Source organism: Leucopleurus acutus (genome assembly GCF_964270905.1).
Source record: "Leucopleurus acutus genome assembly, chromosome: 13".
Lineage (NCBI taxonomy): Eukaryota > Metazoa > Chordata > Mammalia > Artiodactyla > Delphinidae > Leucopleurus > Leucopleurus acutus.
In genome coordinates, this window is record NC_139155.1 from 83,107,945 (window position 1) to 83,113,944 (window position 6,000).

Sequence of the window (6,000 nt, forward strand, 5' to 3'; positions counted from 1 at the left end):
CCTTCCAATTAAGATTGAAGAGACTTAAATAAAAGTTTATATTAAACACAGATTTTGAACCATGAAGCTTTTAAGACTCAAAAGGAAGGCTTTACCGCCAGGAGCACAATTCCAGGAAAAAGCTGTATTTGCAAATGTCAGTTACAAGGCCTCCCAGGGTTGAGCAAAAATCCCGCATACAAACAGGAAAGCGCACGCTTAACCGCAAGCCTGAACGTCAAGTACTGGTCTGGCCTTTCTGCCAGCCACTTACTCAAGGTTCCACTGCCAACATATTCTGTGCATTGCTTAAAATAATATAAACTATGTTCAATTTCTAGCTCTGTATTCACTGGTTGTGCGGCCTTTTAGGGAAGTTAGTGAAATTCTTTAAGCCTTACTTCCCCCATCTTTAACTTTTTCTTCATCAAAATCACTAATAACATGGCACAAAATTCTTTATCTTTCACTATTTTAAAATATTTTAATACATATTTTAAGGGCTACAACCTGCATGGCCTTAAATTATCTGTCTCCTCCCAAGCTCCCACCTCAGGACCCTTGTCCTTGCTGTTACCCCTTCTTAGCATGCTCTTCCCTCTGGGATCTACATTCCCTCACTTATTCTAGATCTTTATTTAAAAGTCATTTTCTCAGCTAGGTCTCTTCTTATCACCCTATCTAAAATTTCCATTACCCTAACTCTTGTCCCCCAAACTTCATATTCCCCCTTTCCTGATTTATTTTTCCTTACCATGTACCACTCTCCAACATTTTTAATATGGTTATTGTCTGCCTCCCCTACTTGAAGGGGAGTTTCAAGAGAGCAGGGATTTCTGTCTGTTTTATTTACTGTTGTATCACCAGCACCTGGCACACAGTAGGTACTCAATAAATATTTGTTGAGTGAATACCAAATGAGACCCTAAGTACTGCCCACATATAAGTACACCATAGCCCCACAAGCTCCCTTTGGGAAGACTCCCACAGATTTCAAAATTACTGAAAAGAACTACTGGTTTGCAATGATTAGTAAACAACAGTGTCCATTCTTTATATCAGAGAAAAACACTCAACCTCTCACCTCATTTGTACAAGGAAGAGAGGGAAAGAAGCTGATAATTCAGATAAAGTGGAAAATCATATGAGGTGAAAAGTCTCACTTTAGTTAACACTGCACGAAGTTTTCTTTTAATGTTAACAAATATTAAGCCATCTTCCTGTGACTTTACTACACTACTTTCAGTTTTTTTCTTTAGCTTTAACTTCTATAAAGCCAGTCCTGAAACTTATGGACCTCATATTTTCAATTAACTAAATAATAAATATTTACTGAGCACATGGGACTCTGCAGAATTCTGTAGAGGGTGCTATAAAGTGAAATACAAGGTCCTTGATAGATAGATAGATAGATAGATATACACACACATATCATTGAGATATACACACACACACACACACACATTGGGAAGAACAGAAAATACATCTGTACAAAACAATGAAGAACATCTGGCAGCCAATATGTGACAAATTCAAATGTGCCTACCTTTGTATGGAGTATAAGAGACCCAAGTCATCTCTTACACACCATGAGTTGGGTTTGGAATCCCAAAAGAGACAGCACGTAAAAGCAAGAGTCAAACATGACTGACTTAATGAGTCACATAGCACGCGACAGACTCAACGTTAGACACTAGGCTAAAAAAAAAAAAATTTAAAGTAAGTAAGAGAAGCACCAAATTCTAAACTCCTAAAGAACAGAAACCAGATCTGCCTACGTCATACTGAAGCACAATTAGGAGCTTAAGCAATTGCTGAAAAAAAGAGGGAAGGGCCGATCTTTATCTTTAGACAAAATACCTTTGCAAGGTCCACCCAGTTCCGTTTTGTACCCTTTTGAACAATGCCTAGTGGGAAGCCTAAGCTGTACTTTACCACTTTCTCTGAACCTCAAAAACCTAGGATAAGCTCTTGGCCAAGCAATCACCCACTTTCTTTGCTTTAAAAAGGGCCAGCCACAGGCTTCCCTGGTGGCGCAGTGGTTGAGAGTCCGCCTGCCGATGCAGGGGACACGGGTTCGTGCCCTGGTCCGGGAAGATCCCACATGCCGAGGAGCGGCTGGGCCCGTGAGCCATGGCCGCTGAGCCTGTGCATCCGGAGTCCGTGCTCCGCAACGGGAGAGGCCACAGCAGTGAGAGGCCCGCGTACCGCAAAAAAGTAAATAAATGAATAAAAATAAAAAGGGCCAGCCTTGGGCTTCCCTGGTGACGCAGTGGTTAAGAATCCCCCTGCCAACATAGGAGACACGGGTTCGAGCCCTGGTCCGGGAAGATCCCACATGCCGCGGAGCAACTAAGCCTGTGCGCCACAACTACTGAGCCCACATGCCACAACTAGAAGCCACCACAGTGAGAAGCCCGCACACCGCGCAGCAACGAAGACCCAAGGCAACCAAAAATATGTAAGTTTTTTTTAAAAAGACCCTATAAAAAGGGCCAGCCTTGCTCCTTGCCAGAGAGGCACTATACTAATTTAATTACTCAGCACCTGGAGTCAGAATATCTGAGCTCAAATCCTGACACCACCACTTATCAGCTGTGTGACCCTGAGCAAGGTTCCTGACCTTTCTATGCCTCCTCTGTAAAATGGGGATAATAACAGCACCATCACTGGGTTAGGTTAATTAATGAGATAAAACATATAAGAGACTTGCCCAGGGCATGAGCACAGGAAGCCCTCAATAAATGTTAATATTTCCAGAGAAAAATGCCTCAAAGCTGAGGAGCCACATACCTGAGGATTCTTGCAAAAGATTATCATTAAACCCAAAATTCTAACACATTTGGTCTCCAGACTTGTGCGTACTATAGGTAACAGTAGTAATTAAATAAATAAAATAAAATAAAAACCAGTAACACCCACCAGAACCAGAACCATAAGAGCAGCAGCAGTAACACTAATGCTGAGCTCTTACTGGCCAGGCACTGTCCTAACCTGAAACAGGAAGAAGGCAAGGCCGCTGAATCCAACAAAAATAACAACAAAAAGCAGCATTTTCCCCACCCTCCTTCTTAAAAACGGTAATTGGCGCCCAGGTTTTGCTAAAAGCAGGTAACTGAAGATTACAGACTTAACGTGCAATTTCTTCACATCAAAGAGGTGGGGCTGGGAAGGGAGGAGGGAGGGAGTGGTGCTCGGCTCCTGCCAGATGGAAAAGCCACATGAAGTGGAGAAACAGCCGAGTTCAAGGTTTCTCCCCAGATCAAAATCAGATTTCTGAAGCACAGGACCTCCAAAGGAGGGGAATCAGAAGGCTCCGCTTTTAAAATAACCTCTGAACAAGTGTCATCTGTCTTCCGAGCCAATGCCCCGCCGAGGCAGAAGGTTCGGGTTACGGGGCAGCGGTGTTATTTCAGAAATCCCTGTCACCTCTTGTCATCCACCTTCTCCAAGAATCACAGTCCCACTCGGAGGGGAGGGTGGGGCTGGGGGACAAAAGCCACGGCCGCCCAGGCCCCAGGCCAGCAAGGCCAGCCCGCCGGCCGGCGCCCGCCACGGAGGCCACGGCCAGGTTGCCCTCCATTCCGGCTCGCGGGCACCGCGGCCAAGGGCCCGAGGCACCCTCAGGTGCCCGCCGGGGCAACAGGTCCCGCCGGGCCTCGGCCCCCCGGGCGTCCGCCCCCCACACCCCCCTTCCGGGGCTGAGGAGAGCGGAGAAGGCTGCCGGGGAGGGAGCGGCGCCTGGGGCGGCGCAGGGGCAAGGAGTCCAAGCTCCATCTTGAGGCGGGCGGAGGAAGGGAAGGCCGGGCTCGGCGCTGACAGGGCCGGCCACTTTTCCGGCTCCGGGCGGAGCACCCCAGGGACCGCCGGCCTCCACGGCCATCGCCCTGGGGCTCCCTGCGGCCCCTCGGGGTCGCCCCGGCGCGCGGGACTCGGTCCCCCTCTCAGACGCCGGGCCCGGCCCCCGGCCCCGAGCCGGGCGGGCAGGAGCTGGCCGGGCGGAGCGGGAGGGGAAAGGTGAGGAGGGGACGAGGAAGGGGAGAGGGCCCGCGCCGCGCCCCGCTCACCGCTCGCCGCCGCCGCCTCGGTCGCCGCCAGTCACCGCCACCTGCCCCACTGCAGCAGCAGCAGCAGCAGCAGTAGCAGTAACAGCAGCCGCGCGGCCACCGCCTCCCGCCTCCCGGCTCGTCGGCTCCGGGCGGGGGAGAGCGTGACGCGCCGCCGCGGGGCCGGGCGGGCACGCGCCGCCTGGAGAAGACGCCGCGGCGGCTCCTCCCCGCGCGCTCGGCCGCCGCGCCCAACCCGATCGGCCCCGCGCCCCGAACCTCGCGGCCCGCACCCCGCGGCCGGCGTCGGGCCCGAGCGCCGCACCGCCGCCTCTTTGTCTGCACCCGCCGCGGCTCGGGGGAGGCGAACCCCAGACCGCCGGCACGCCCGCCGTCCGGCCCTCAGACCCTAACGAGGACCGGGATGGGGAGGAAGGTGCTAGGGAAACCCGAGAGGCCTGGACTAAGGGGCTTCTCATCATCACGGTTAGTTCCCCATTTTCTGAAAGTGTTCCCCAAATTTGCAAGTCACACCCGATAGCTCCATTCAGTCTTGACCACACAGCCTGTTAGTTTGGAGCCGATTCCCCCCCCACCCCAAATCCCCAGGGTGAGAAACCCTTTGAAACAAGCTAGGAGGAGCTGCTCACAGCTGGTTAAGTTTAGGGAGCATCCTCTCTGCCCTCCTCGCCCTCCAGAGTGAGGAATCCCTGGGGGAAACGCTGAAAGGCGCTGCCTACAGCAAGTGAAGCTTGGGAAGAACCATCTCTGCTCTCCCTTTCCCACCAGGGAAAGAACGAGGGTTAAAAATCCCGTGAAACAAGCCCAGCACTTGCACCGTTAGTTTGAGAAAAGCCTCTTTTATTCGCCCCAGCCGCTTGGACGGAAGCCCTGGTTGATGTCCCGTCCTCCCACCTCCCCCCAGGGATCTCCTTTAAAAGCTTTTGAAAGGGACTGAAGGGAAGGCAGCAACAGCCTGCTCCGGGCTGGTGCAGCGAGGGCGGCCAGCATTTCACTCCCATGGACCATGGCAACCCCAGAAGCTTGGCAGCTCCTGGGAGGAATTTGCAGCTGTCAGGGATGCCCAGGATTTTGCAGCGACTCAGGGGTGGATAAGGGGCCCGGGGCTTCCTCCTCCTCTCCGGTAGAAGGGAATAATCAGGAGGGTGACCCTTTTGCTGACCTTTATTCAAAGCACCGTGCTGCCTGGACCAACAGGCGTGCACAGAGCAGGGGGAGCAAACGACATTGAAAATGCATGGAATTCTGAACAAATAAGTAATTTTATCTGCCGGCCCCTCCCCTCGATTCACCTTTTAAGTCACAAAAATTCTGTTTCCTAATTCAACATCGCTTTAGCTTGCAAGTTGCGAGGTCAAAGTGTGGTGGCACCCGGATATCCAGTATCGATATTCCTAATCTGAAAGGCACACCTCACCCTCTCATCTGAAACACTTTTCAGCTCTCGTACACAACCTGTGTAATCACAGATGCCGTAGAAAGAGGCAAAGACCACTGTTAAACGTGGGGTGCAAATATAAACACTTCCGATTTTCTCTTTTCTACTGATTCTGCCGAGCCTATTTTTATTTCTAAATTATATTTTGTTCCTTATGGACTTTTTTGCATTATTTTTGATTTTTAGAATATTATATTAAAATAGTATTCTTCTTGACTACTGAGTTTTTAGCGCCCACTTAAATTTTGTGACCAAGGCCTAGTCCCTGTCCTACAACCAGGGCATTGACTGTGTTCAGTCCCACGGTGTGGCTGGTGTTAGGACTAAAGAAGTTGCTCAGTCCTATTTCAAAATAAGCATTCACATTCCGTTTTTAGAGCTGAGCCATTGAGCTTTTTAAAATGTATATCTGCTGTAAAAGTATTGGAACAGCTCAATGGAGAAAACTTTGGAAGACGGAGGGAAGTGACAGAAGTTGAAAGCCAGTAGAGGTTCCAAATCTTCATTTTACAAAGT

General features: G+C 50.4%; 1 protein-coding gene across 1 annotated transcript in view; it reads right to left on the reverse strand.

Moving 5' to 3' along the window:
• CLIP1 (CAP-Gly domain containing linker protein 1) overlaps positions 1–4,177 on the reverse strand; it is a 123,683-nt gene extending 119,506 nt beyond the window's left edge. The window contains 1 exon segment of the mRNA XM_082853472.1: positions 4,047–4,177. The gene's annotated coding sequence lies outside the window, so the exon portion shown is untranslated.
• Positions 4,178–6,000: the final 1,823 nt, after the last annotated feature.